Here is a 23,785-nt window from a genome sequence, read left to right as displayed (position 1 = left end):
GCGGCAAGAAGAGGGAAATTGTTATATGTGTTACGTTGGGAATACTGAATGTGGTATTTCACACTTACCGCGTATTGGTTTTGTGCGGAAAGCAAGCAATAAAATGTTACATTTGTTCGGATCAAATTTCTGCACATTTAAAGGAAAAACCTGAAATTATTCCAGTCAATTATTACCATAATACACTGCTCTCATAAATTTACTGAGCACATTGAGAATTAAATCATTGGCATTTCCAGAACACGCTATGAAATATTTTATATAAAACAATTTTTATCTCGGAAAGAAAGCAAAATCGAGCAAAATTGTATTAAGCTTGTTTGTCTGTTTTTTTAGTTGGTTATTTAACGACGCTGTATCAACTACTAGGTTATTTAGCGTCGATGAGATTGATGATAGCGAGATGGTATTTGGCGAGATGAGGCTGAGGATTCGCCATAGATTACCTGGCATTCACCTTATGGTTGGGGAAAACCTTGGAAAAAAACTTGTTTGTTTGAAATATCTGATACAATAACCCCCTGAAATTAATGACATTACTTCCGGCTCACTCTGTGTATTAGTGTTTGTTAAACTTATCGGAAGAAGGACCTTCTGCGAACTATCAGAAACTGAAGTGATGACATTTAGGCCTTTATAGCCTAATTTATGTTTGAAGTGGAACTTTTTGATGTAAAACTACGTATTATCTCACTAGTGTGAGGGGGAACTTGGGAATTGACCGTCACACAAAAATGCAATCCTCTTGTTTTTCTTATACTCCCCTTGTTCTCCTTGTATTAGGAACCTTTTTCTCATTGTGTATCCCTTATTTGCCTCGTGTTACCATTGCTTTCCATCAGTAGCGGCTGGTGGTCAAAATAATGAGTGTGCTACAATATCTATATCGGCCTACTGTAGAGGCCTACACTTATGTATTTATCTTAATTTGGAGTCTCGTCTAGTGATGAAGTATGAAGTCCATACGACGTTCTTTCGTACTGCAGAACTTGTCATTTGGTGTTAAACCCCTCCAACTTGGACATCATACTCTTTTCTATTGACAGTATTGCAAGAGCAGTGAGACGATCCTGGGACATAGTGTTCCTTAAAAACGTTTTTACGCGTTTCAAGGAAGAAAAACATCTTTCTGGCTCAGCAGTGGTCATTGGTGTTGTAACCAAAATATTTAACAACTTCGATGCTTCACAGAATGGATCCTGTAAATTGTTGGATACTATGTATTGTGACAATTGAACAATATTTCGGAAGTCAGATTTTCCGTATAGAAATCCAACTTGTATCTGGAACACTCTCTTGTTCAGTATGGTATAGCTGTTGACAGCAACTTTAACTGGTAGATGGCAGCAGCAGTCGGACACTTGAATTACCAAATACATTGTACATAGTTCCGAATTCTTCCACAAACAAGCATTCTTTCGTTACGCTTTACTTTTGCAATCTCCAAGCTGTGTTGTGCTGAAGCTAACTACAGCACTTTCCCGCGTAAAAATAGCCAATCAGAGCAGTGATTTCAGCTTCGCACATGCGCATAACTGTCTATATTTTTCATGTGGAGCTTTGAGTAGCACAACGAACCCCCTGAGGCACCAAAGAAGGCAGGAAGACTAAACACTTTATAACGCGTCATGAACATAACCACGGGAAATTGTCAAATGACAGATCAAATACTATGGTGGTATTACAAATACATTATTTGAGCAAAAATTATCATTGTGCTGTAGCACTGTAGCACATAAGGACGGGCCGCCCCTGCTTTCCATATGTTTCCCTTGCTCTTCTTGCGTTTCTCTTCCTTCCTTATGTTTACATTTTCTCCTCTCCTTGTTGCCATTTTCTTCTCTCTTTATCTTGCCCTTGTTCTCTCCTTGTCTTTCCTTTCTTCTTCTTCTTCTTCTTCTTCTTCTTCTTCTTCTTCTTCTTCTTCTTCTTCTTCTTCTTCTGAGCGCTGTTCATCAACAGCCCCTTCTACGTAAAAATATTGTTATGCTATATAGTGAAGTGTGCACTTGTCGACAGGTGATCGCACCCACACATAGTTCTACATAATGATATGTAGCATAGTATAGCTATGCACCTGTTGATTTTTTGTTATGGTAGTAAATCTTAAAATACATTTTTTCTAAACAGTCCGCATTTTTCGTTAAATAAATCATCGCCGCTGACATCACCCTAAGCTAGTCACTAATCTAGTCCAGAAATTGGCCCGCATCGGCTTGAACTGAGCTGTCCGAAAGCTTCTTGAGAGATATTTTTCCAAGTTATCTAGTCTTTTAAATTTATAATTTATCATTAGGTTTGGAATTCGTGTGTTGTCCATCCTACTTACGTGGTGTAATATTTTTTTTCTGTACTTACGTTAATACAATATAGCCTAGGCCTAGTTAGGCCTACTGTACGGACTTAATTTTTGGTTTATTAATATGCCATCATTTATAAGAAACATAAAAGATTATATATTAGTGTTCATATAACTTTAATATATAATCTTTAATGTTTCTTATCAAATCTATGAACACTGTATAATTGGCCTAACATGTGTGTTTTATCTTTGAATATGCCATCATTTATATTATTATGAACTCAGTAATGTGTAAACAATAATTTGTCACAGAAACTTTGTAAAAATGTACTAGGGCTTACAAAATAGACTATAACTGATCATGATTCCTAATTCTTTTAAATTAGAATGTAGGCAATTAGACCTATTCAAATGAAGTTTTTTAGAGGTTATTTTTACCGTATGACGCTCATAAGCAATTGACGACAAGAATCCATTTGCTAGAGTGAGTTGGATACTACAGAAAACTAACTTATAAAAGTAGATATTTTGTACAAAAATAAAGTCTTTTCAATTTGATATATCTCTATAGCAGCTAGGATTATATTAATTTCGAAAAATAATTCGTAGAGATGTCTTTAAGCCCTTAATGTTTCATCTGAGGAAGATTTCAATTGGAGGCATAATTATATAGACAGTAGGCCTAATTAATTTTAACAAAAATAACAGTAGGCTAGATTTTGCTCTGTTTCTGTAACGGATAAGAGTAGGTAACGCCAATTTTTAAGACTCGTCGTAGAGATCCTTAAACCCTAGAATTTTGTTTGAAATTTTTGTTTTCGTTATTAGTAAGGAACTTATGTAAATAATAATCTCTCTGACAAAAACATTTTTTTAGATACGTTGGCTATACCATTTCATTTATTCAACGATCGTTGGTAAGAAACAAAATCTTGGAAAGAATGTGTAGGGCTATAATAGGCTATATTTAAAATAAATTATTTTGACGTGAATATACTTTTCTTTGAGATGCAATTGAGAAAATCTAACATTTTTATCGTAACACAAAATCCAAAAAGTCTCCGCCAGATAGCCTATTGCAGATGCCAAAGCCTACGCGTAGCCTATTGCCACCTATCGATTTGCTTGGAAGTGAATAAAACGGCGAGAGTGGGCTAATCTAATAAGCAACTAGCGTTACAGTAAAACTAAAATTATTCATGTAATTATCGGTTCTCCATAAATCTCCTGTTTATAAATTTTTGTTTTATATCTTCAAATAAAAATTAGTTAATTGTTTAGTAAAATGATTCTCCTATATTATGTTTCATTTTTAGATAAATCTAAATATATCTGAAATCCGTCTAATGGTTCAGGAGAAATCACTCTAGATTACAGAGAGATTGTCGAAAACAATTATTCTTCCGGTAACTAGGATGCGGCCTAGCTATATTTCTTCATGAAATGAGAAACTGAAATAGTTATTTGTGATGCAGAAGTAAAATGTGCCTTTTTAATTTTTTAGTTAGGCCTAGTTATTTAACGACGCTGTATCAACCACTAATTAAGTTATTTAGCATAGATGAGATTGGTGGTAGCGAGATGAAGTCGAGAATCACCATAGATTACCTGACATTTGCCTTACGATTGGGAAAACCTCGGGAAAAACCCAACTAGGTAATCAGCCCAAGCGGGAATCGAACCCACGTCCGAGAGCAACTCCACATCAGTAGGCAAGCGCCTCAACCGAGTGAGCTATGTAAAACCTCATTTTATTTTGTGATTAGGGCCTACATACGTTTGCGAAACTAGGCCACTAAAACTTTTTTATGCAGCCAGTGTTAAAATTGGTCACGCATTGTTTGTAAACTCTTTGAGAATAACAGTATAATCTGCCTCTTTGAACAGCTAACAGCAGGCTCCAATTTCAATAGTTGTTCTACACAAGAAATTACTGCAGGTCTACATAATTGGTTTTTTTATATTAACTTCTGATCACTCACCACCGCAGGGGTTAACACTAGCTATTTTTTTAATACTTTTCCACATAGGCCTAATAGTCCATTTTAATAGGTCATGTCCCTACTGCTAAAAGCTGGCTGTTTAAAAATCTTCTTCAAGTACTCTCACCGCCGAAGAATAGTGTAGTAGGGCCTAGTAACGACTGACTTACTTACAAATGGCTTTTAAGGAACCCGCAGGTTCATTGCCGTCCTCACATAAGCCCGCCATCGGTCCCTATCCTGTGCAAGATTAATCCAGTCTCTGTCATCATATCCCATCTCCCTCAAATCCATTTTAATATTATCCTCCCATCTACGTTTCGGCCTCCCCAAAGGTCTTTTTTCCTCCGGTCTCCCAACTAATACTCTAGGCTATATGTATTTCGGAATTCGCCCATACGTGCTATATGCCCTGCCCATCTCAAACGTCTGGATTTCATGTTCCTAATTATGTCAGGTGAAGAATACAATGCGTGCATTTCTGCGTTATGTAACTTTCTCCATTCTCCTGTAACTTCATCCCTCTTAGCCCCAAATATTTTCCTAAGCAACTTATTCTCAAACACCCTTAATCTCTGTTCCTCTCTCAAAGTGAGAGTCCAGGTTTCAGAACCATAAAGAACAACTGGTAATATAGCCTAACTGTTTTATAAATTCTAACTTTCAGATTTTTTGACAGCAGACTAGATGGCAAAAGCTTCTCAACCGAATAATAACACACATTTCCCATATTTATTCTGCGTTTAATTTCCTCCCGAGTGTCATTTGTTACTGTTGCTCCAAGGTATTTGAATTTTTCCACCTCTTCGAAGGATAAATCTCCAATTTTTATATTTCCATTTCGTACAGTATTCTGGTCACGAGACATAATCATATACTTTGTCTTTTCGGGATTTACTTCCAACCCTATCGCTTTACTTGCTTCAAGTAGAATTTCCGTGTTTTCCCTAATCGTTTGTGGATTTTCTCCTAACATATTCACGTCATCCGCATAGACAAGAAGCTGATGTAACCCGTTCAATTCCAAGCTCTCTGTGTTATCCTGAACTTTCCTAATGGCTGCCGATTTCGATTTCATGCTGTTGGAACAGGCTGTAGAACCTAAACCTTGAAGTGTGGAAGAATAATAAGAACAGCAGCTGTTGTGAGGCAACGCGGGCTATCCCAGCCCTGTCCACTCCTCGAGAGGGGTTGGGGTTATCAATCTCACCGCACTCACTGCTATAAGGCTTCATCATTCGAAGTCGCGAGGTTTCGCCCCTTCGCTGCAGAGGAGTGTGCCGCAGCATGCGATTCGAGGATCGTGGCAGAATCTTCTTACCAACCTTCCGCAAATTCAGCAACATTTTGTTTCTTTCTAACTAGCAATTTAGCTTTTTATTGCGCCATTTCGGCTGCTAACTAGTTTTATGACAGAGGAGTGAGGCCGGTAACTGAAAGCTAGAAGCCTGACAATTTAGAGTTACAAATAGGATCTCCATTACGTAAGCTGTGGTCTAGTAGCTGCAACTGTAATAATAATAATAATAATAATAATAATAATAATAATAATAATAATAATAATAATAATAATAAATTATATTATTATATTTATAATACACTAGGCCTATTATTATTATTATTATTATTATTATTATTATTATTATTATCATTATTATTATTATTATTATTATTATTATTATTACTTACTTACTTACTTGCTTTTAAGGAACCCGAAGGTTCATTGCCGCCCTCACATAAGCCCGCCATAGGTCCCTATCCTGAGCAAGATCAATCCAGTCTCTATAATCATATCCCACTTCCCTCAAATCCATTTTAATATTATCTTCCCATCTACGTCTTGGCCTCCCTAAAGGTCTTTTTCCCTCCGGCCTCCCAACTAACACTCTATATGCATTTCTGGATTCGCCCATACGTGCTACATGTCCTGCCCATCTCAAACGTCTGGATTTAATGTTCCTAATTATGTCAGGTGAAGAATACAATGCGTGCAGTTCTGCGTTGTGTAGCTTTCTCCATTCTCCTGTAACTTCATCCCTTTTAGCCCCAAATATTTTCCTAAGCACCTTATTCTCAAACATCCTTAACCTATGTTCCTCTCTCAAAGTGAGAGTCCAAGTTTCACAACCATAAAGAACAACCGGTAATATAACTGTTTTACAAATTCTAACTTTCAGATTTTTTGACAGCAGACTGGATGATAAAAGTTTCTCAACCGAATAATAACAGGCATTTCCCATATTTATTCTGTGTTTAATTTCCTCCCGAGTGTTATTTATATTTGTTACTGTTGCTCCTAGGTATTTGAATTTTTCCACCTCTTCAAAGGAAAATTTCCAATTTTTATATTTCTATTTCGTACAATATTCTCATCACGAGACATAATCATATACTTTGTCTTTTCGGGATTTACTCCCAAACCTATCTCTTTACTTGCTTCAAGTAAAATTCCCGTGTTATTATTATTATTATTATTATTATTATTATTATTATTATTATTATTATTATTATTATTATTATTATTGGTTTAATAAAATTTACCTACCTAGAACAGCGACCGCGAGCTGACACTCAATTAGTGCATAATGTGTTTCCCCTGCGTTACCCCTTCTATCACTCTCTCAAACTCACCCCGCTATGCGCACTGTTTAGTAACAGTACTCACCGTCAGTGATGTTCTATGTTACCTAAGGAGTATGGCACAGCCAAAGAGAAACTATTCTTTCCATAAGGAATGGGAATTAGATTATTTTTGTGTTGAACAAAATGAAAAGCGTTTTGTTTAATATGTTGTGTACCAATTCGCTTTATTACACATTTTAACATCAGACGACACTTCAATACGAAGCATACCAAGAAGTATGGAAAAAAATATAATTTCAAGTATTATTTTATGAAATGACATTTCTGTAGAATTATTGTAACTATAATAAAATAAACATGTAATAAATTACAGAATTAACTTAACTTATCAGTTAATATTTAGTTGGATCAAAAAATTGTTTACTAATAAATTTAACGATTAGGCCTAGCGTAATGTAATTCTATACGACTTTAATATTATCAACATAAGAATCTGTTATCTATTATAGGGGACGAGAGAAAGTAGTTGTTAGAAAGTCTAAAAAGGCAAAACACTGAAAAAATCGCACAAGATAGTGAACAAACCACAGCACAATCGGGCTAGATGACTCAAACGCTGGATGATGATGATGATGATGATGATGATGATGATGATGATGATAAGGAGGAGGAGGAGGAGGAGGAATGACAACTAGACTCATTTTAATACTGATCTAAACATAAGATGAACTGCATAAATATTACTCATTTCAGTTCTCTATTACTTAGGCCTATCTGACACTTGACAAATATTTTTAGTCGTTAAATAACAATATATTAATTACCAAGTCTTAAGCATTGATGGAATTAGTGTTGCCGAGATGAGACCGAGAATTCGCCATAAATTACCTAACTTTTGCCTTACAGCCGGGGATAACCTTGGGAAAAGAAACCTAGTATTCGGTCTAAGCCACGCCCGAACTCAGCTCCGGATCAGAGGGAAACGCTCCTTCCGCCTGAGCTACGCCGCTGACTTGCCATAGAAATATTTCACATATTAGGCTATTTGGTTTAAGGAGGACTTAATAACTGTTTCTGAAGGCCGATAAGTAAGACAGTCTCCATTAGCCTCAGCTTGGATATTCAGCTGACGTTTCACTAAACTAGATCTTCGTGTGAAATGTTAAAATGTTATGTTTTATTTAACGACGCTCGCAACTGCAGAGGTTATATCAGCGTCGCCGGATGTGCCGGAATTTTGTCCCGCAGGATTCGTGTGAAATCATCATGTCCAGTAATGTTTACAATTAAACAATCTACTGTGAGTGCAGTTTTCATTAAATCCTTCTTTTTTTAATATCTTCACTACACCCTGTTGTCGATAGGCCTATAGGTCTATAACGTCGCATGTAATTGTTACTACACTAACTCGGAAAAGCCTTGTACCGAGGGTAGGTTTGTTAAGTAAGGAACTAAGATCATAGGCTTATTCGGCTATTTGGTTCAGAAATAGGCCCTACTTGATAACTCTTTCCGAAGGCCATTAAATAAGAGAGTTTCCATTAGTCTCAGCTCGGATATTCAACTTAAGTTTCGCTAAAATGGGTCTTCGTGTGAAAATCGTCATGTCCAGTATAGCTGTAATGTTTATAATAATTTGAAAAATATACTGTGAGTGAAGTTTTCATTAAATCCTTCCATTTTTGGTATCTTCACTGTACCGATTCTCTGTTACCACTGTCTCTATAACATCGCATGCAATTATTATTACACCAACTCGGAAAAGTCTTGTAGGCTTGTTAAGTACGGAACTATCATTATACAGTATTCTGTTTAACTCATGTTTCAAAACCTAAACTCATAGAGCTCATTGTGATCAAACCGCATGAGTCACACTTAGCAGCTCTTTCTCGCCGAAGGTTATGTTGGTTGTTGGTTCAGATGTTAAAATCTCCAGATGTAATTGATTCAGAATTTTCTGGAACCTTGTATACCTGGATTGCTGACAGTTTTCTTTCTCTGATTAGAACTTTTGTAAAACGGAAATAATTCGTAACTAGCAAATTTGTATTTTGGTGCAGACGACATGTGCCCGGCAACGTTTGCCTGTAGCTCACTCTTTAACTGACAGAGTGCATTCCACAAATATATATATTTTTTTTTTATAAGTGTGGACAGGCCTGCTAAGGCTACTGCAGGTTAATTGCCGAAGTTACTTTCTTGGTTTGAATTGTAAATTATTTAAAAATAGCGTGTAAGAGGGTCTAAGACTAGAAATGTTTAGCTTAAATTTAGTTCTGTTTATAAGTATGCATAAGGATGTAATTATTTGACTTATTTGAACTGTTGTATCAGTGAAGCGAGGTGAGTCAGTGAAGTTATGGTTTTACAGTGCAGTGAACAGTTCCGATCAGTGATAATTTATAGCGTCAATGAAATGTGTGCTAAAGTGTCAGTGAAATGCGTCATAGTGCCACTACAAGGAATGAGATGAGAGTAAAGTTAAAGACAGTTGAAACTTATGTAGGGCCTATACATAATTATGTAGGTTGTATTGTAAAATTAGGTATTTTATATATGTTTTATTATTATTGTGTTAAATTGTATTGTGTATTCTTATTGCATTGTGTATAAAATTGTATATGTATTGTAAAATTGTATTGTGTATTGTAAATTTTATTGTGTATTGCTTATCATTTTATTGTGTATTGTTTATATTGTATATACCACTGCCACCGGGTGCTTGCCCACTTGCTGTGTAAATAAATACATACATAGAATATAAATTAACTGTGAGGCTTACTGGCTTCGGTGAGATTGGTAACAACGAATAATTTGTACTTGATAGTCTAGTTCAAGAAAACGAAGTGCGGACTGTAATATCATTAGCAATTGATACAGAACTGAATTGTTGTGTAGAGCGTGAAATCAATTCTTTTATTTGGAGAATTATTTGCTACTTTTAAATAAGACCTTTGCTTAAGACACTGATGGATATTCGTAAGCGTTTGCACCGCGTGTACCCTCGGTCCTCTGTTCTAAAGATTGCCCAACGTTTAGACATTCTTGTCTCGTTAAAGTCAGTCGATTTTAGCACTTAAAATACAAATCAATGTTGTAGGCCTATATAAACAGAACTTTTGTGAGACAGTTATAATATGATTAGTACGAGTGATATTAAACGACGCTCATGTTCTCAATTGGATACTCTGTGGGCAAGTGATTATTTTATTTTCGGGGGTAGAAAATGGGGCACAATATTCAGTTTTAGTGGATATTATCACTACTAAAAAATTATATTTAGAGCGTCATTATAAAACGTATCATACAGTATTAGTCAGTATGGGGATGTTTTTTAATTCAGTTATTTAACGACGTTGTATCAATTACTAAGTTATTTAGTGTCGATGGAATTGGTAAAAACGATATACTCGTATTTGGCGAAATGCCCGAGGACTTGCCATGTTATTACATGACATTTGCCTTAGGGTCTATAGTTGAAAAAAAAAAAAACATAAAAACAATCATGTTGGAATCGAATTCACTCCCGACATTGTCTTACGAATGGATCGTGAAGCCCTTCTGAATGATCTTCATAATTATCAACTTGGGCTAGAAGTAAGTTCATTTAACTATGTATCTAGAATCTCCGCTGTTGTAGTAGGCCTATATGGATACCACATGCACTTCCAACCAAACGGTCCGAAATTCGATTCCAGGCGTGGGAAATGGAAAAAAATTATTATCCGGTCACGGGACTGGGTCTTTGTCCATTGTAGGTAATGATTGTCCTGTGATGTAGGCTACCAGCGGTGGCCCTGCGTCGTGCAGGTCCCATAACCAGGGAAGCCTGTAGGCGTATTTGTAGGCCTACGATCCAATGAATCGCCCTCACTTGCCTACAGTGGTGTGTAAGTATGAGGATAAAAAGGATATGAAAGGAAGTATACTTTGGATATGTTATGTAGGCTATTATCACTATCACACACTTTTTCCTACAAAAAGAATTCTATTTTACTTACTTTTGAAAGAAATAGGCCTACCGGTATTAATTGTTTTAGGTCAAATTGAGACATTTAAAATACCTACTAAAATAACTCCATTGTTTAGCTGTTAAAGTTACTTAGTATTACTGCATATACGTGATTTGTTTTACTTTGTTTGCACCATCGAAACAACTGGCTAATCCATAACCCGTCCTCTAGAAAAAATATCATCATTTTAGCCTACTTCATTTTTAAAATAAGTATTTCTTTATCTTGTGTTCTTTTTAATCCTAGCAATATCTTGTTATTTTAAGTAACATGCAGTACCAACCGGGGAGTATTTTGTGACCACTGCAAAAATGTTTAATTTTGAACAATTTTTTAACGTTTATAATCAGCAAATAATTGGATATCTACTATAATAAAAGAGAAGAACTGAAATGTCTTTGTATATTTCCGGACAAACTTCAACGTAACAGTCTGGAAAATGTTATGCATCACTTTCTTTACAGTACACCCATCCTCACATATTGAACAGACCGCAATTTTACTACATAAATGTTTAATTTTGGATTTTTTTAACATTTGTAATCAGCAATTTGTATGTACTACAACAAAAGAGAAAAATTGAAATGTCATTGTATATTTTCGAACAATTACTCCAATAAAGTGAGGATATCTTTTGTACAACTTGGCATATTTTCGTAGGCTATTTTTGTGAAACTATCAGTGAAAACGATTAAACAGTAACACAATAAGATAGAAGGATTCATAATTGGCAATAAATAATATTTTCATATGTTTAATGTATTCAATTACATATTTAAAATATAAATTTCGGAGGAGGTGGACACAAAGTACTCCCCTCCCCCGTTTATATTGCTAGGGTTAAGTGTGCTGACGTTAGGCCTATATATCCAGTTGAAATATTTAAAATACCTACTCTATCTATCTAAATAAATAAATAAATAAGTAAATAAATAAATAAATAAATAACAAGTTAAAAAGATAAGCAAATAAACAAATAAACAAACAGGCAAACAACCAAACAATAAATAAATAAATAAATAAATAAATAAATAAATAAATAAATAAATAAATAAATAAATAAATAAATAAATAAATAAATAAATAACAAGTTAAAAAGATAAGCAAATAAACAAATAAACAAACAGGCAAACAACCAAACAATAAATAAATAAATAAATAAATAAATAAATAAATAAATAAATAACAAGTTAAAAAGATAAGCAAATAAACAAATAAACAAACAGGCAAACAACCAAACAATAAATAAATAAATAAATAACAAGTTAAAAAGATAAGTAAATAAACAAATAAACAAACAGGCAAACAACCAAACAATAAATAAATAAATAAATAAATAAATAAATAAATAAATAAATAAATAAATAAATAAATAAATAAATAAATAAATAAATGAGTGAGTGAGTGAGTGAGTGAATGAATGAATGAATGAATGAGTGAATGAATGAATGAATGAATGGATGAATAAATAAATAAGTGAATGAGTGAATAAATAAATAAATAAATAAATCCATTGTGTAATTATTACAGCTGCTTAGTAGGCCTGTATTTGTGATTTATTTGACTATATTTGCACTATCGAAACAACTCGCTAATGCTTAATCCATCATATTGTGTTAGCCCTATGGTACCGTACCACTTCGGTTAAGAGCCAGTTCCGCGTATATGATATCATTATGTTTAGTCTTGCACAGTGCAAACACGCAGTACAGGAATTTGCTCGCCACTCGCTTCATGTATCACATTAGTCCCTTTTCTCCGTCTACTCTAGGTCTGTCGTTGCCGAACATTCCAACGCTATCTGTAAGCCTATAACATTACTCCGGAATTTTTTTATATGAGTAAACATACGTTTAAGAGTGAACTTAAATTGTAGTTTCATCTACGACTCTCATTTTGTGCCAAGCGAAAGCAATTTATTTCTAATTTGCCTTAAAGTGAGATACCGACCGTTGTAGAGCATGGCTGCGGCAGCCGAAGGTGCCAGTTTGCCCGCTGAGGCTCTCCCGTGTTGCACCTGCTGGTGCTGTTGGTGCTGGTGGTGCTGCTGTTGCTGCTGCTGTTGATGGTGATGGTGCACCACAGCTGTGGCCAAGCGTCGGGCGTTCAACAGGTCATCCGCCGTGCACCCCGGCGGCAGCCGCCACATGGTTCAGGCCCCTGCCCACCGCATGATACTGGCCCGCCCGACACGTTCACGTGATTTGCAGCAATAAGATTGCCGAAGTTTTCTCACATCGTAACTTCTTCCTGTGGTCGTTTGTTTTTAACACGAACACTAGCAATTGGTGGATAGTAACATGACAATTTGCGACGAACAAAGAGTTTGAAATAGTTCTATAAACCTTAAAGATGACACAGTTTAGGATGTATTTCAGGTTAGGTTTATGCACGTAGGTCTACTTCTTGTAAAGGCGTTTGTTCATAGGCTAGGGCTTACTACATGTTCGATAGACACTATCTTCCAAAATTGTTACTGCCAATTTAAAATTACATCACTCACCAACATGTTTACATTTACATTATAGCTTACAAGTATTTTGAAAGGTCATTAGACTAATATTTTACAGAAGAGTTTGAGTCTAGGATTTGCTCATATTCACAATTCTTGTTAACTTTCCGTGGTTTCTGATCATGTATAAATTAACATGTTTAAAAAAAATAAAAAGAAACAAGTCCTCTGCGGTTAAACTGTTAATTCTGCATTATCATCCTTTAACCGCAATGCTGAAAATGACTACTTACAGGAATTACCGTCTTACGTGACACCAATTGAAACTTTTCTAGAAAATCATGTTCCATTTACTTCATTCTTTTGCTGACATTCGAAAGTAAATAAGCTTAGCTTAATGAAAATAGGCCTATTAATATAGGTATATCGAAAAATGTTTCCTTTGAGAAGGAAAGATTATTTATGAATTGATGAAAAATTTATTTTAAAAAATGCCCGTCATTTGTGGACATTTTATAATATCGCTTCACATGTAGGGCCTAATTCTTAAAACAAATGCGTAACGACGTTTATTATGAGTTATAACTTTGAATAGTTTTGAAAACTTCAATAATTATTTCCCATATTATGTAATTTTTGCAAGTCCCTTGCAATGAATTATCAACGAAAATCGACTATAATTTCGAATTTTTCTCTATTATTACTGAACATTCTTTTGTTGTTTAATTTGATTGGCAGGAATTTATAGGGCTCATTACACATACATTTTAGACATTCTCGTACAATGTGGTGTAATATTCGTGGGTGGAGCCTATATGATGGAAATCTGGAATTTATCCTAAATGTGTTTCATTTTACTTGGAACCTTCTAGTACGCGTACTTCAATAGTATGTGTCATTTTAATCATTTAATTCATAGGAAATTGGTTACAATATCGCTATGTGGCACATATTCCAGAGTTTTAATTTTCTTAAGTATTTTTTAATTTCTCTGGTTCTTATGCGGTTTTACAATTTTCTAACATAGCATTGCTATTTGTAACCGATAAACAAATTTTCACCTATAGACCTATATTCATTTGTAAATAATTAAGAAGTGTGGTGACAACTTCAAAAGTAAAAGGTAATAAAAATCGTTAGAGAGAACAAGAAAGAAATTAGGGTATAATTTGTACGAAATACCTGCATTTAATATACGAAAATTTACTAAATGATTGTCCGCTAAACTCACTAGGCTATTTATTTATTGAAATAATAGTTTGGATTTCATAACTGTCCTCATACTAGTCTGTTAGTTAATTGTAAAGGAAGTAATATAAATTTACGAAAAATCGCGACTTTTACTCCACTTAATAGTCTAATAAATGTAAACGAATTGTATGTTTAAAAATATATAAGCAGAACTAGTAGGTCGCTTTGTTATGTACAGTTTAGTAGACTATTTTCATTTTATATCAAATATTTAGAGAAACCAACATTTGTGTTTTCTGTGACATAAAGCCAGTTAACAGCTAATATAGGAAGCAGAGTATAATGTAATGTAATTACTTCATGTCGGTGAGCTGCAAGTTTGTACAATATTAAACAATGTCCGGATGTGGGTTGAGCGTTTATTTGAAGAACTGATGCACATATCCTTCAGTTTTGTTACTACTTGAAGTAGTTGACTGTCAGATCAAAGTGTAGGCCTATAAGATGTTTAAGTAGTAAAGATGTAGGCCTATTAACCTAACACACTGTTTTTCCAGTTTAGGTATACAAAGAGATTCCGCGAATCTAGTCTGTAATTTGTACATTCACCGACGAGCTACTCAGTAAACACATTTGTGTACCGATTGATGCCACCTACAAAATTCTCTTCATAACCGCAGCATAAAGTACATAACGTGATAATTTCACTGCGAGTGGAAAATGAGTGTTTTCCAGGTCGGTTGAGACGTCAGAGGTTCGTCAGAAGGACACGACACTGCCGCGGGACACCGTCTATTTGCGAGCTGGTGTACGAGTCCACTTGCGTCACACATGATACTGAAAGTCTTTACGGGGGTTAAATTGGAGTCAACCCCTCTGGCGACCGCGCGCGACCTGGGGAATCAGACACCCCCAACACCCTCTCTTTTCAATCTAGTCCTATCTCTATTTATCACTGAGAGAAAGAGTGAGAGAGGGAGCGATTTTTTCCCTCTCGGTCCTGCACACAGCATCCGATTCCCTCGCTCCTCCCCTCTGCGCCTCTCGTATCAACACATCATCGCGCGCAACCTTATAATACAATCCCCTTGCTCCCAATCCACCCACTATCATCGTCGAAGAAACCCCCGTGTGCAGAATCAATTATCTATTAACATCTCCATCCCATTTACACACTTGTTGGTTCGTAGAGAGAAACGAGACGTAGAGAAGAACGGCTCGTTATCTAATTGAAGACCACATCAGATGCTGTGATTTTACGAGACACTACTGATAACTTACTAGCCTGACATGGAAAAAAGTTGCTGTATCTGAAATAGTAATATGCGTTACAAGAGCGGTATGTTGGAGTTTTCATGTTCGAGGAAAAGTTTGAAAAAGCGAAACGTAGTTGAACTTTTTTAATTTCCGAGAATTGAAAGAAAACATACCGCTCGTGTATCGTACATTATTTTGTGCGAAGATCGTTTATTACATACCTGAAAGAGGAATTTCTAATTAGTTGCAATGAAATCTCCATCTTGGTTTCTGTTCAATGACTGCAAATTTGCAAAACAAAAATATCTATTTTCAACATTGTTGCTTTAAAATGTTTTCTGTGTTTACTATACTCCAGCAGGCCGTGATATACGTCTGTCTTCCCCCCCCCCCCAGTCTATAAATGCGAACTTAAAACAAACGGTAAGGTTATGTAATGATTTATTTTTCATTTTAATATTTTAACAATATTATTTATATAACATATTGCAGTAATAATATCGGCATCTGGAATCTTGTTGATTTTTCACGGCTTCCTTAATGTTACTTGCATCACGAATGCAGTAACTTTAGTGGAGTTGTAGAGTTTACTTAATTTTTGCAAATATTTAAAAACAATAATTAACAGTGCAATTTAGGTGAAATTGCAGTGGTAAGTTTCCAATTTATAATTATTACTATGTTGAACGTCTCTAAAAATAAAAGCAGTAAAATCAATATGTCACTTAAGCGGTAAGAAGAGGGAAATTGTTATTTGTGTTAGGTTGGGAATACTGAATGTGGAATTTTAGACTTTCCGCGGATTGGTTTTGTGCGGAAACCAAGCAAATACGCACGATCTCGCACAAACAAATTTTCATTATTTTTCAATGGTAGGCTATAAACTTTAACTCATTTTGAACTTTTACATTTGACGAAATGAAACTTAAGTTAGAGAACGAGCCATCGGCGTAGCTCGGCCGGCTGAGGTTCTTGCCTGTCGATCCGGAGCTGCGCTCAGGTGTGGGTTCGATTCCCGCTTGGCCTGATTACCTGGTTGGGTTTTTCCGAGGTTTTCCCCAACTATAAGGCGAATGTCAGGTAATCTATGGCGAATCCTTGACCTTATCTCGCCAAATACTATCTCACTATCACCAATCCCATCGGCGCTAAATAATACCGAGTAGTAGCGTCGTTAAATAGCTAACTAAAAAGTTAGAGAATGACATAACAGAAGATATCTATTTCTGATTCTCTTGTCATGAAATTATGCAATGTAACCGACAGTATGACGACAGAGATAATTCCAACAAACACCCTCCCACCAACGACGAGCCGCAGACTACGTAAAGAATGTATAAAAACAGCGCTACTCTATTTATGTGTTGTGCTGGGAGCAGTTCGCTTATCGTCCCTTGCTTCTCAGAACACCCTCCAGCTGACGACTCTGCAGACACAGCTGTTCTTTGACCGGTAGTCACTCAGTTCGGATCGTTACAATTCTGTAATTGCTGAAGATTTGTATTGCTCAGTACACGTAGGCCTACTGATAGGCTACGTCTTTGTATACTCACAAGTGGAAGGAATGTGAAGACAAGTCAAAGAACTTTTCATCATGAGAACGTGTAAAGTTATACAGAGCATAGTTCCACATTAGCAAGCGTTTTCGAGCACCAGAAACTCGAGTTCGTATCCTGGAAAGACAAATAATTGTGATTTGCTTGCCTAATAGAGACATGGCAACTCATGTAGACCTACATCTGTAAGGTACGGTAGACCATCACCAAAAGTATGGTAGAGTCTATACGCATTTGATTGCTGAAGAGGAATGTGTAGAGGAGTATAGACGTCACGCAGCTCATTCCATCATGGGTGCACAAAAATGCTCTTTGGGCTGACGTGTTTAGAAATGCTCTCTGCCCCATATGCACCTGAACACCTCTAAACTTCTACGTAATCTATATCTTTTGAATAACAATCAAGAACGTAATCACGGGATTCATAGGATCACTGTAACTACTCTCGGCTGGATCTTATTGTGATATTTAGATTTTTTTAAGGATTTGGTTTTTAGGCCTATTTATAAGGATTTTGAATAAGTTATGATTGAGAGTGAAATAAGTTTAATGCAATTTATATTTATATTATTAATTATTATTTTCCTTTATTTCTTTATTGAATATAATACCATATTCTGTACAGTTATTTACAGTGGAATTTTTGTGGTTAATCTGAATGATCTGTTGCTAAGCAACTGACGTCAGATGTTGAAATTTTCGTAACATCTATTTAATTTGAACTGTGGCGGAAAATTTTATGAAAACTATACATCCTGTGAGGTTGTGTGAGTTCTCAATCGAAAGTTAATAACATTAATATTGCGGGAAAATCTAAATGGTTTGTAACGAAGCTCATAAAAAGCTTTAAATTAAAAAAAAATTGAAAAAAAATACGTGCGTCCGTCGCAGCAAAGCGTATACCGTAGGACATCTTGCAGTTCATTTCGTAGTGTTGTGCAGAGGGCCGTGGTTCACGTCACGTACTGGCTTTAAATGTAGTCTACTTTATCTTCATTTGAGTTATTAATACAGCTGTGTTACGTTTTTGAAGGACATGAATGGTGTCAGTAATGTGGGGATTTGTGTATAGGAAAGGCTATGGTTCAAATAACGAAATTTCAAACAATAAAACATAGTTTCCTTAAAACGATCAGAAATGTATTTATCGACGCCCTCTGTACATGCGAGATGTTGACGTCACAATATCATGCTTTTCGAGATCTCTATAATAATGGTTTGTTCATCCTTCAACTGTAACATTTTTTTTTTTCGTGTTTCAATATACGTGTGTTTTTATCTGGTGTTACTTAAAAAGTAATAGTGTTGTTATGTTATGAATTAGTTCTTTTTTAGTTTATTATTATGAGTATAGCTGGTCGATCAACAAAACATAGAACGTTTACAAATGTAACTGCGTCAAGAACTCATAAACGACTATGTAGAAATAATGTTGTTTGTAACAATATTTCAGGAAATGAAGAAATTATACATGAAGACAGTATATTACATATTACGATATTAGTCCAATGACCGAAATGAGTCATCATCTTCATCATAAGTAGCAGCATTTTAATGTGGTTTTTAATCTCTATCAAGCAGCTATTGCTGCTACAAGCCTCTAGTTTTATTAATTTGACACTTCAGCATAAACGTTTCACGTTAAAAAACAGGGATACCTGGATAACATGATAAAAAACTAATTTGTTGCGAAATATATACAAAACATACTGTACAATGGTAGATATGTCAACTTTATCATAGAGATTTTTTAGAGACTATCTTCGGCCAATTTATTACTTTGTATGAACAGGTATAGGCTATAGTAGGCTACACTGAAGTTGTAACCTGTAGCTAAAAATGAATGAATATTCTTATATAATTCTTATATCGTTCCAATATCTCTGAAGGACAAACGTCACACCTTAATATTTCCAATCCGTGACGCGACAGCCCATGGAGGGCCATGGCAAACAAGCCGACTGCTGGCCACAGGTCCGCATGTCTCAGCAACTTAGGTGAACGATCCCCTCAGCCGTTATAAGTTAACTTATCCTAGCTAACTTCCGGAACCGGATTTCGGTACTTGCTGTAACTCCCCATATTCATCACGATGCTAGATGCGCACCGGTTCCATACACTGGCCGAAATTCCATAAGCATATTTGAGGGGCGGATTTTCATTTTCATTTTTGTACACGGTCTCTTTTTAAGAAATGTGCAAAAAAACCGCATAGAAAATGAACAAATGTCCAAACCAACTTCATTCTTTTAAGTTTATAACTACTGAAATTATACGTATGTCTATAAAATGGAGGCTTACATAAAAATACGAATATATAGGAGCAATTTTTAGATTTTGGACAAACTGCGTTTTGAAAGTCCACTCCTCATTTCTTCTCTAATGAGAACTCGAACCAGCATTAATTTCGTAGAGTCCGCGTCATTTGCGACAATGTGTCATTCCCGACAGTGCTAATATTAACCTCGACAACTTGATAAGTACGTCATTTGCGACAGACCCACAATTTATCTTTATAGTCTACTCCTCTTTCTGTGTCTCGTTCCAGTGCATTTGGCGTAAGCTTCAACACTTGGTTTAGTTCAGACTTACAACGAGGACCAAGCAATTCGACTTCACATCCGTATGTGTGCATCATTGGCGTTCTTACACCCTGAGGACGTTGAAAGTGGCTGGTTGTATGTCATGGAAGATTCACCTAACGACCGGAAAGTAACAGAATTCAACAACTATTTTGTGACTCAGTGGCTTCAGAATGACAAAATACCCATCAGTATGTTGAACTGTTACAAAAGAAGACAGAACCAACAATGCAGTGAAAGGATGGAATCGCAGACTAAATCACCTTTCAAGAAGACCACATCCCAATTTGTTCGTTTTAATTAATAATCTGAAAAAATAAACCGAATACAACAGTTATTTCTTATGTGACAGACACGCCCTTAACAAATGTTATGTTTTATTTAACGACGCTCGCAACTGCAGAGGTTATATCAGCGTCGCCGGATGTGCCGGAATTTTGTCCCGCAGGAGTTCTTTTACATGCCAGTAAATCTACTGACATGAGCCTGTCGCATTTAAGCACACTTAAATGCCATCGACCTGGCCCGGGGTTCGAACCCGCAACCTTGGGCATAGAAGGCCAGCGCTATACCAACTCGCCAACCAGGTCGACCCGCTCTTAACATGAAGGGGAAAAAGAGAAAAACGAAATGTATTAAAATTGACAAAGCTTTATGTAGGCCTACGGCTTATAGAAAAATAATATGATTCAGACAGACAATAGTATATCAAAGGCTTCCTGAAAACAGTTGCATATCTGCACAAATTGGGACCATGAAAACATTGTTTTCAGTTTTTGCCATCTAGCCTGCTATCAAAAAATCTGTATGGTTGTAAAACTTGGACTCTCACTTTGAGAGAGGAACAGAGAATAAGGGTGTTGGAGAATAACGTTCTTAGGAAAATATTGGGGCTAAAAGGGATGAAGTTACAAGAGAATGGAGAAAGTTACACAGCGCAGAACTGCATGCATTGTACTCTTCACCTGACATTATTAGAAACATTAAATCCAGACGTTTGATATGGGCAGAGCATGTAGCACGTATGGGCGAATCCAGAAATGCATATAGAGTGTTAGTTGGGAGGCAGGAGGGAAAAAGACCTTTTGGGGAGGCCGAAACGTAGATGGCAGGATAATATTAAAATGGATTTGAGGGAGGTGGAATATGATGATATAGACTGGATTAGTCTTGCACAGGATAGGGACCGATGGCGGGCTTATGTGAGTGCGGCAATGAACTTCCGGGTTCTTTAAAAGCCATTTGTAAGTATGTAATCATTTTACAATATACAACTTTTCAAATAGCGTACCTCGCCTTCTTCAAGAAGGGTAGCTAGTCCCAAGCCTAAAAAAGTGTCAGGGAAAATTTGCTAGTTCTTAAGAATCTTCTACTGTCGCAAATAACGCGGATAAAAATTGTTTTATTGGAAAAACCATCTGAAGTTACATGAGACTGTCGGAAATGTCACACATAATGACCACTGTCGAAGATGACACTATCGCAAATGACGCTGCTAGTTCAAAGCTTAGACCCTTTCGACTGCAGCGTGAGACATGAAATTCCCAATGTTGGCAGTGAAATCAGAAGGAGAGATGTTCCAGAAAGATGCGATATCAGTCAGTTTACTGAACTGTTTATTGGCCTACATTAAAATTGTAGCATGTAACTAGAAATGAAAGAACGTGTTTCATATAATTTTCAAATCGCTTCAGTAAGCTTATCCCTGAAGGAATAGTACTTCATGGAATTTCCAGTGTTGGGAGTGAAATCATAAGAGAGATTCCAGAAAGATGCGATATCAGTCAGGTTATTGATATCGCAGTGAATTGATGCGTTTTGTAAAGGCAGGAAGTGAAAAACCCAAGCTTTATTTACGTTCTCGCGTCATCCTAGAGCAAACAGTGACATCGTTAAGTAGTCTGATAAAAAGCATCCTGCGGAATGTGTTACAATGATCGAGTAGGGTGTTGAAACGTCTTTGCCATTTGCAGTGTCCTGCAAGAGCAAAAATTCTAATAAGGATTTTTTAAATTTAATCTACTAATAACTCAGCGTAAACTAAATAAGTTATGTTCTTACATTAATAGGCGACATAACATGACAGAGTAGCTATGCTTCATAGTTTGTCGATCTAAAATGGGATTACTTGGTCATACAGAGGCCTAACTAGGCTGTCAACCTCGGTGGTTTAATGGTTACCACGCCTGGTTGGATATCAGGCCCTTGGGTTCACACGCGGTCGAGGACAATAAATTTTAGAATGACTTTTCCATTGAGAAAAAAGAAGTTCTGAATCCAGTTCGTATACTTACGGAGGGCCTACATACTGTAATCCTGTTACTAATAGACAGTTCTCGTCTACCTTGACATTGAGTAACTTCAGTATTTAAAAACATCGTTAAATAAAATACCACTACTATTAATTACTACTACTACTACTACTACTACTACTACTACTACTACTACTACTACCACTACTACTACTACACTACTTCTACCACCACCACCACCACCACCACCACCACCACCACCACCACCACCACCACCACCACCACCACCACCACCACCACCACCAACACCACGGCGCATAGATATAATAGCTTTCAAGGATACATAATTGATCCCACTGTGCATTTCGAAACGGATGAGGAACAGCCAGCAGAAGTGGATAATGAAAAAATCCTACCATTCCCTATTACCGCCAAAAATACCAGCTAAAAGAGCTTGAAGTGATCGGACTTCTGGTTGGAGCAAGAGGTACCGCTACTCTCTTCATGAAAGATGTGTTTAAGAGGCTTGGAATACCTACATCTATTATTCCGGTTGTAACCTTAGCTGCATTGAAAGGATCAATTGCTCTCCTGAAGCATCACCTACAGCCTATTCGAAATCAAACTAAGTTCATTAGCATTCTTTACTTTTTTGTAACACTTACCTCTCTAAAACTAGGTATATTTCCACTAATCTCGAAATGTATTTGGAGCTATGTACTTGTAGGAGTTTCATTGTTAAAACAAAATCAATGGTTCAATGAACTTGTAAACATTTATATGGTTAAGTACTCTTTATCCCTTGTGGCAGCTCACGAATGGTGAGACTATTTATAAATTAATAGAGGGTTCGGAGTTTAGAAAGTACCATTGGGTATAATGGAATGTCTTCTTAGCGGACACCCCCTTCTTTCTAATAGGCTTACAACTAAAATAAGTTACGTATTATCTAACGCAGGCCTAGATAACATAGGCCTAACAGAAGTAAATCTGAATAAGGACTTAGACTACTGTAAATAGTTTAAGTATTGCTTCAAATATAAAAACTCTTTATATTGTTTATAAGTAGATTTGTATTTTCAATAACCGAAAAATGGAATAAATTTACTTCTGTTATTTTGGCCTACGTTAGAAAATACGTAAATAGCCTAACCTGTTTCAGTTAGTATATTACAAAGAGAGGGGATGTCCGCTAAGAAGACGTCTATAGGCCTATATCTACCCAATGGTATTTTCTAAACTCCGAACGCTCTATATCACTACTACTAATCAGTGCTTTAGTCTGTAATTACTAGTGTCCTGTAATGTTCGAACATGAGACAGGCAACTAAGACATTACAAATTTCGTCTTATTTCATATTAAAAATTAATCACAAGATCTGTGCTGAAGTCCTTAATGTAAACTATGGGACATAGGCTAGCTACATCGACTCATAGGATAAAATTGCACATTTTTTCCTTAATGTCTTTCAAGCTTTGGTGACGTCATTCTTGGAAGCAAACTAAGCAATTGATATAATTCAAACTTGAAAATCGAATTTGGGGGCCCAAAGAATTTTTTTTTTAATATTAAGCCTAGCCGTCCACTGGCACCGTGAACGGCCGAATATTTGTT

The 23,785-nt window shown here is 36.0% G+C and overlaps 1 protein-coding gene across 2 annotated transcripts in view; it reads right to left on the bottom strand.

The window, feature by feature from the left end:
* The window catches only part of LOC138703069 (DNA-binding protein D-ETS-6-like), a 134,573-nt gene that overhangs the window by 39,193 nt on the left and 71,595 nt on the right, over window positions 1–23,785 (bottom strand). The gene's annotated exons all lie outside the window — the stretch shown is intronic.

The sequence above is a fragment of the Periplaneta americana genome, chromosome 7 (genome assembly GCF_040183065.1).
Source record: "Periplaneta americana isolate PAMFEO1 chromosome 7, P.americana_PAMFEO1_priV1, whole genome shotgun sequence".
NCBI classification, from domain to species: Eukaryota; Metazoa; Arthropoda; class Insecta; order Blattodea; family Blattidae; genus Periplaneta; species Periplaneta americana.
This window is presented reverse-complemented; position numbering and strand designations above follow the sequence as displayed.